Genomic DNA, 9,215 nt, shown 5'->3' with positions numbered 1-9,215 from the left:
GCCCGGCCGCCCGCCCGCCCGGCAGCACGCCAGCCCCGCGCGCCCACGGCGCTCTGCCTTGGCTGGAGTAAAGTTCCAGGCGAACTGCGGGCGGGAGGGCGGGTGCGGGGACCGGCCGGTGCCGTGCAGGGCCCGGAGCAGGGGGCGGCGTGGGAGGGGCGGGGGCGGGGGGAGACTAAGGAGGAGGACTCGACGGACTTCCCCGAAGTGAGCGAGAGAAACGCGATGGGAAGTGAAGCAAGTGGCGGACGCTGGACCCGGCAGAGGGAGGACCCGACAGGGACCCCGACAGCCCGGCACCTGCTGGAATGGGATGCGCAGCGGCGTTCCCGGGGCGTGGAGGGGGTCTGTGGAAGTAGACATTTGCCAGACGGGCTCTGGGAGAGGACAGTTCAGAGGGAAAGGCGGAAGACCGACAGGGCAGACATGATGAGCAGGCTTGCGCGATCCAAACAAGACATTCATAGACTGTGCATTTAAATACCTTAAAAAAAAAAAAAGTAGACCAGTTCTATGAGTATATTAATCACAGTCTGGAAGATGACCCAAAGATTTACACGTGATAAAACTTTTAAAAGAAAGAGTGTACCAAAAACCCTCAACCGAGGTTCAAAAAACTGCCTCTCATCTCCTCCGGAGAAAGGGGACAAACATTTGAGATTATACAATAAATGTAGTCCCATGGGCAAGTGGATGGATGGACCAGAGAGAAGGAGATTTAGCAGATGTATCTGCTCCCACATAGGCTTGATTGCCACTTACTTTGCGTGTTGGGAGTTAAGTCTAGCCTTTAGTTGATCCCCATTCACACTGAGCAAAGTACACAAAAATATACACTCACAACTGGCTAATGGCCTGCAGAAGTAGATTGTGCAAGAAGAAAGTCTGTGGGGAGTCAGTCTGGCAAACTTAGAAGACACATGTCTTTAGGTGGGATGCTAGAAATAATCATCTGTGAAAACGGAAGTCTTTTAACTACCTGGATCCAGGGATCCGTGAGACACGAATACACAAATAGGAAATGCTAGAGCCTTACAGGAGTTTGGAAAGGGTGCCAGTAAGCACCAGAGCTCTCCTCCCAGCTGACTGCCAGGAACATGTAATATTAATGGCAAAAATGAAGTTTGCATTGTAACTTCATAAATTTAAGCGTTTTTCCCCCCCTGAGACAGGGTTTCTCTGTGTAACCGTCCTAGCTGTCCTGGAACTCGATTTATAGACTAGACTAGTCTCAAACTCACAGAGATCCACCTGCCTCTGCCTCCCAAGTACTGGGATTAAAGGCCTGCGCCACCACTGTCCGGCTAAATTAAGCATTTTCAAGATGCTAAAAAATTTTCGTACTTTTTTGTGAAATTTATTTAACTTTATTTTATGTGCATTAGTGTGAAGGTGTCAGAACCCCTGGAACTGGAGTTATAGACAGTTGTGAGCTGCCATGTGGGGGCTGGGAATTGAACCCTGGTCCTCTGGAAGAGCAGCCAGTGCTCCCAACCTCTGAGCCATCTCTCCAGCGCCCCCAAATTTCATACTTTTAATCCAAACCTGCACTGTTGGGGTTTTAACCTAGGGTCTCCAGTTCCTGTACTCTATGAGGATGAGCCTGGAGACTGGATTGAAGAAAGAAGGGTTAAAGATTATTGCCAAGGCACTCTCAAAAATCAAGCTACAACACTGGTAAAAAATTACTTATTTATGGAAATTTTGCAGGAAAAAAAACTCTCAACAATTTCAAAACATCCTAAAGACATGGAAAATTACACTTTCCCTACTGTGAAAGATATCTTGTGACCTTTTGTCCAGTCAAATAACTCAAAGACAGCTGAACTTTGAAATCAGAGGCTTGGCACATGTTGTACCCACGGTCCTCAGTGAGGCGTTCATAGTTTTCAAAATTTAAAAAAAACAAACAAAAAAACAAAAAAAAAAACAGTGGTTTGAAACGGAGCGCAAGTGATCAGCTCCAGAGCTGAGGCGGTGAGCGTGCCCTGTGGACAGAGCCAAGAAACACTGCCCCTGCAACTCTGTCACGGCCAGGTCTCCAACAGCCTGCCTCTCCTTTACACCGTGGGGGAAAAAAAAAATGTTTCATCCTACCAAACTTGGCAAATCTATGTAATAAATGTGGCCTTAGATTCTGTTTGTCGATTCTGAGAACTGCATGGGCTTCTCGCTCTGTATAATGGACTACGGTTTCTGTAGATTCTCTGGTGCTATTTGGACTGCTTACACACTCCGCATCACAGGGGAAGCTCTGTCTATAGTCTTAATAATAGTAATAATAATAATAGTCTTAATAAGTTCATGAAATGATACAGTTTAATGAATTAGCAGCTTTTTTTTTTTTTTAACTAGGCAAAGAATTTTATTAACCCTTTTCCAAACTTTATCCCCAGGTTTCTTCAGGGTTAATTTGCCACAAAGAATGAATTGTGTATGAGCAAAAACTGAAAGAGCTGCAGCATCCAGGAGGCTCGGGCTTAGAAATATTAGAGATCTAGATTTTATCAGATCCATAAGCAAAAGAATTTTCCAAAGCTGTCATGATATAAAATAGCAGCTCTATTAACTTCGGCAAGTGTCACCGTCTTCAGAAGTCGCTTCAGTTCAGTGTGCCTGGTTCTTAGGAACCTCATCAAAATTCCCCACCAGATCTGGGACTTACTTCATCATCACCATCCTCTCCAGTAGCTAATGGTGCTTTTCCATCCACAGACCGGGCAGAGCTTCAGCCAGTCTCCCTAACTAGTCAGACAGTCTGCCCTGAGCTGACTTAGGATGCTGGGAAGCATTTCTGTTAGCTGCTGTGTGGCCTGTTAATGGTGAAGGTGTTTGCTGCCATAGACACCTGAACTTTGGGGTTGTTAAAATAGATTCCCATACCTTGGTTTGTAAACATGTTTACTTCTTCAATAGCAGGGATATTGCTTACCCATCTCTTCTTTAAGGAGAACTGCAGCATTTTATCATCTGCTGCGCTGTTCTATGAACCACCTTCTTCCTACAAACAGGTCTTTTTCGAGTTCATGCGCGCACTGATAAGCACTCATGCCCGCAGTTGGGCGAGTTTTTCCTGGCTCATGGTCGTTTCTTCCAACTTGTTGTAGTGGAAATGGGGCCGAGTATGAGAACTAGGGTTCATGCTCAGGGGTTTCAGGGTAGACCAGCTGAGATAAGGCACACACACACACACACACACACACACACACACACCGGGACTCAAGATGGCAGCTCGAATTAGCAGTTTAGAGAGGCATAAATACTTTCCCACTCCCAATCACTAGAAAAACAGTTTATATTTTTACCACCCTGCCTTACATAACACAGCCCTTTTAGATAAAGTGTGTAAACCCTACTATGTAGATGGATCTTTCGTTCTTCTTAATAAGACTTCCAAGAGTTAGTTCAGATAAAATGTCCTTTCTTCCCATGATTTGAAGTCAGTGTTTTTGTTATTGCTTTGTTTTCCTGTGACTCTAACACTGTACAACAGGGGCCATTATATAGACAGTCCTATGTCGGATGTCATGCCCAATAGGATTACCATGAAAGTCTGTGTCCCCTAAAGACTACAGTCAAAGTAATTATTATCGATGACAGACAGGGCAAGAGTGAGGGAAAATTAAAAGTACAATAACAGGAACCCTGTAAGTAGAATCGCAATGTAATAAGTCTTTCAGCCATATTTAGAAAATAGAGATGTGAAAAAAAAAAGAGAGAGAGAGACCCAATGAAATTGGCTCCACCAGGAGGCTAACCCCACAGAAAAGAAGAGCACAGATCATGGAGGACAGCATAGAACATGACAGTTATAGCATAAAGCCTGGCGGTCAGACAACGTCAACAAAAGTAAACACAATTGGTTATTTGATCCTCATCTTTGAGGGTCTTTTGAGTCATCTTTGAGATGCTACATGGAGATCCTTCACTAGAACGGACATTCAGCACACTTTAAACGTCCTACCTGTGCTGTACCATATCAGCAGTTTAAGGAAACACCCTCTTCCTTTGCCGGGGCTGCAAAAAAGCCCTAGCCGATTTTAACACCTCTTTCATGGCGTTTCCGTCATGAAACTGCATTGAAAGTGGGTTGTAATCGTGTTACAGTGAGGCGATGTCAATATTTAGCTAGCTATAGGCTCCCTCTAGCTCAAGGGCAAATAATGAGCTATCTTTAAAACAAACGCCTGTCACAGTCAAGCAGAAGCCAGAAAGAAGTAAGGCAGGCTAGTGTAGACAAAAGCCAGAGAGACGGCCACTTCGGTACGGTATGTACAGCCTAACGGGACAGCAACCAAGCTGCAGCAGACTGGGGCTTGACCTGTGAAAAAGATGGAACCTGGGCTTCTGTACATTCCAGTTTGCCAGCAGCAGCTGAGAAGCAGAATTATGTGAGGTGTCTGGGCTTTTTTGTTTGTTTGTTTGTTTGTTCGTTCGTTTTGTTTGTCAAGGTTGTTGACTTAAGAGAAAACAAAAAAGCTAGGTGCAGCGTAGTACCTGCGGTCTCAGCTACTCGGAAAGCTGAGGCAGAAAGATCACTTGAACTCGTGAGTTCAAAGCCCAAACACCGTGGCAAAACCCAGCCTCAAAAGCAACCAAAGAGCACAAGTAAGTACATCATGGCCATCCCACAAACTTCCAATTTATAAATTCTGACCGAGAACATTTCCTGAAAGTTAACTCTTGCTAGGGGTTTATCTCAGTGGTAGAGAGCCTGCCTAGCATACACAATGCCCTACACCAAATTAACCTCTCTAAAGGCTTCAAATGAATTTGTAATGATAATAATTCAGGCCAGCACCAAGCCAAGCTACTTCCATTTTTTTTCCTAATTATATCTACTTCTGCACTATGATACTGGATTAAGTAAGATTTTACGTTTAATGTTCAAGAATTATCCCGAATACCCTTTGCTGGGAAGAGTGGTTACTGTCTGAGGAGGTGAATTGGTGATGGTAAGCTTTGCCTAATAAGGATTACCGACAAAAAGGAAATGATTTACATGGTAAGTAAAGACTTCACACTGATTAAAAGCGTCCTCTTAGTTCATGTGTAAGAAGAAGGGAGTCTGGTCCATACACATGAGCATTCCTCCAAGAGTCAAGGCCATAAAACTAGATGGACTCATTAAGCTAACAGCCTTGTTGATGGCCCCAATTCTATCTTGCACCTCAGTGGTTTTACATTTATTTAAGTTATATCCTCAAGTGTGTGTGTGTGTGTGTGTGTGTGTGTGTGTGTGTGTGTGTGCATGTGTGTGCATGTGTATGTGTGTGTATATGTGTGTCTGTATGTGAGTGTAGTGTGTGTGTATGTGTGTGTGTCTGTGTGTGTAGTGTGTGTCTGTGTGTGTAGTGTGTGTATGTGTATGTAGTGTGTGTATGTGTGTGTAGTGTATGTATGTGTGTGTAGTGTGTGTATGTGTGTGTAGTGTGTGTGTATGCACACATAGGTTATAAAAGTGGAAATGGAGTCATCTTGGGTAGTGGAGAGAAAAGGTAAGGGAGTATATGTGATCAGAAAAGGAGGGGCTATTTAAGAGAGGGGGGGCAGTGGGTGAAGGGGTACCAGGAGGGCAGCAGAAGTGTGAAAGACTGGAACCAAGTACAGTGACACATATCTAAAGCACATGGCACATAAAACCCATTTGTGCCGGGTGGTGGTGGCGCACGCCTTTAATCCCAGCACTCAGGAGGTAGAGGCAAGTGGATCTCTGTGAGTTCAAGGCCAGCCTGGTCTACAGAGAGAGATCCAGGACAGCCAGGGCTCTACAGAGAAACCCTGTCTCAAACAACAAAAACAAACAAACAAAACGATGTTTCTGCTTTAACAACAGGAAAACTTTACCCAAATCTTTTTTCGCTTAGAACACACATTCCCGTTCTAGTCTGAGCAAGTACATTGTGATTTATGTGTGGAAATCTTTTTCCTGATATAGTACTTTCTTTGCAGCAAAAATATCCTTCCTCAGTCAAGATAAATTTCCTCCAGATTGTGTTATCAGTCTAATTATTATCAATTTGTCATTGATCAAAACAGTGTACATGTATTATTTTTATTAAAGCTTATTGAACAAAAATTACATTGGGAGTCAATCTCTCAGTAGGGTAAATAGCATCTTTAAACACTAATTCATGTCTCTGTTAATGAATGATGCTTAATGCTAGAATACAAGTTTAATGTCAACTGTATTCTTGGTCTTTTTACAGATTATACCCTTTGAAAATAATATTTATAAGATGCATAGCTAGAAATGGATTTTATCATTAAATCATCATTTAAGCTCTTTGACATATTTACTTATTTATTTTTGATTTTTCAAGACAGAGTTTCTCTGTGTAGCCCTGAGTATCCTGGAACTTGCTCTGTAGACCAGGCTGGCCTTAAAGTCAGATCCACCTACCTCTTACCTCTGCTGGGATTAAAGATGTGCACCACCACCAGCCAACCTCTTTCAAATTGTTTAAATGATCATTCATTGAAATTCTTTGTAATCTGTCATGTTGTTATTCTCTCTCAAATAGTATTTGGAGACTGGGAGATGGCTCAGTACCTAGGAGTGCTTATTGTACAGACATGAGGGTATGATTGCAAATCCCCAGCACCTCATAAAAGCCAAGAAGGGCTGCACATACCTGGAACCCCAGGAATGGAGGGTGGAGAGAAGTGGATTCTATCACCAACCAGGCAGCCTAGCCAAAACAGTGAGCGTCTAGATCCGTGAGAGACCCTGCCTTAAAGGAAAAAGAAAAATCAGTAGAGGATACCTAACCATCTCCTGAGGCTTCCACAATCATGCACACGAAGATGTAAGCAACACATAATATTCAAAAAAACAAATTTTAGCCGGGCAGTGGTGGCACATGCCTTTAATCCCAGCACTTGGGAGGCAAAGGCAGGCGGATCTTTGTGAGTTCAAGGCCAGCCTGGTCTACTGAGCGAGTTCCAGGAAAGGTGCAAAGCTACACAGAGAAACCCTGTCTCAAAACAAAAAAACAAAAACAAAACAAATTTTAAATGATCTATAAACTGAAATTTTGTTGAAGATAAAGAATTAAAGACTGACTTTCTTTCTTTTTTTTTTTTTTCCATTCAGCTCTTTATTAAACAAGTCAGAAGGTGTCTTGGCAGAGACATATCTTCACAGTGTACAAAAAGATTCTCCACACCAGGAGAGTGACAGCACATGTGAGGTATATACGGGTCCTAGTTTCTACCGAACTCCAAAAAGCATTCCTTAGGAAGAAAACATGGGTCTCCCCTTTACCCGACTACAGCCACAGAATGGTAGATTTGTACAGCTAATTGAAGTTACTTGCAACCTGATGCCACAGAAATGCTCTTATTTACATAACAAGAATTGCTTCCTGGGATATGGTACACAAATTTGTTCACCCTAACCCCAAGAGGATTCCTATATGGTTAACCATGGAACCAAACAGTAGGTTTTGGTTCTTTTTTTTTTTCCCCTTCCTATTTTAATAAAAAGAAAAAAGGAAAAAAATTATAACTAATATAAGAAAAACTATATACAAAAGTATAATAATTATATATCATATATATATATAAGTAATAAATACTTAAACAATGACTAGTCCATTTCCATTTGACAAATTCAGAGAAAATAATTCCATTATCTATACTATTTTGGTAAGTCCAAAATGTACCTGATTCACTTTCTATCCTAACTTACATTACTAACAGAACTATCTTATAATGTCTTTCAAATTTATACACTTACTCTTTAGTGAGTTTCTTAACAAGGAAAACTATAACTATCTAAACTTTAACTGTAACTATCTAATCTTCAACTCCCTCAGAGATATTACCTAACAAAAATAAAAACAGGAAGTGCACGCAAGCAGCTTCAAAAAAAGAAAAAAAAAAAAAAAAGTGAGCTGACAGAAGCAGCCAGCTGCCTGGACAGTCACCTGAGGTTTCTCCACAGTGTTGGGGCATCATCTTCAGCCTACAGGCTTAGCATATCTTACAGACTCATTTGTGAACTAGGATGTACACAAGGCCAACAGTTCGACCTCACATTTGGTGAGAGCAGTCCATGTACCAGAAACACCTGAAGTCCATTAGTGTCATGTCATGATTTAGGATTTTAAATTCTGGAAATTATTGATGTTTTTTAAATTCAGCTGTCCATTTTTCTTGGCTGTGTATATGTGGCTTCATCTCGGCATCCCGTTCTTCTCTACATCCCTCTATTAAATGCCAGTCTACTCTTGAGAGGGGTGAGCTTAGTTATTCTTCAAGAATAACTGTTTCATCTGCTGTTCCACTGCACATCAGAAGCCATCGGCCCACTGCCTGTTCAGCTGCCTTTCAAAGAAAAGAGCACGGTACCTTTTCCAGATTGCAAAGTCCACTTCAGGATATTGTCCCGGCCTCAGAAGACACCTTTTGTTAAAGCCACAACCACACTTGTTTTGGCAAGAATCGGTAGTCCTTGGTTTCATGTCCTGTCTGTCTATTTTGTCCTGTTTGTCAGCAGTTGATTTGAGGATACTTTGTTGTCCAGTGGCTAAGACTGACTTTCAAAAGGATTATTCAGCCCTTTAGTCTTTTATAATTACTTCAATATCAGTGTTACCAACAAAAGACTGCTTAGATTTATGAAGTAACTGTTCATCACACTACTTACCTTCGCTTCGAGACTCTGTTTACCTCAATAGTCTCAGAAAAGAAGCAAAATGGAAGTGTTCTTAGTCTCCTATTCTCTCCGATACAGTATTTGTAAGTAAAATGCTTGTATCTCATCACACATTTGAAATATATTTCCATCAAGTTCTCCGTGCTGAAGATTAAGGCCTTTCGGCTTGTGGGAAATGCCCTTCACACTATAGACCCCTGTCAAACCACTGCCAAGTCACAATTGGATTCTTTTAGGAAAGTCTCATTTCATACTTCAATTCTAATGAACATAATGAACATGTTGATTCTTTCAAAGCTCACTTTATTTATTTGAAATAAGTTTATTAATTCTGAGAGTTTCATAAAATGTACTTTGAATATATTCAAACTCCTTTCTCAATTACTACCATAAACACACCCTCCACCCTTCCATCCCTTCCCTCTCAATTTTGAGCTCTCTCTCTCTGTGTTTCTCTCTCTCTGTGTCTCTCTCTCTCTCTCTCTATCTCTGTCTTTCTGTCCTCTGTCCCTCTGTTCCTCTCTGCTTCTGTCTGTCTCTCTGTCTCTGTCTC

At 42.0% G+C, this 9,215-nt stretch overlaps 1 pseudogene; it reads right to left on the bottom strand.

Moving 5' to 3' along the window:
- Positions 1 to 2,607: 2,607 nt before the first annotated feature.
- On the bottom strand, positions 2,608 to 3,142 carry LOC118596150 (annotated as a pseudogene).
- Between the last annotated feature and the right edge of the window lie 6,073 nt (positions 3,143 to 9,215).

The sequence above is a fragment of the Onychomys torridus genome, chromosome 15 (assembly GCF_903995425.1).
Source record: "Onychomys torridus chromosome 15, mOncTor1.1, whole genome shotgun sequence".
Taxonomy (NCBI): domain Eukaryota; kingdom Metazoa; phylum Chordata; class Mammalia; order Rodentia; family Cricetidae; genus Onychomys; species Onychomys torridus.
This window is presented reverse-complemented; position numbering and strand designations above follow the sequence as displayed.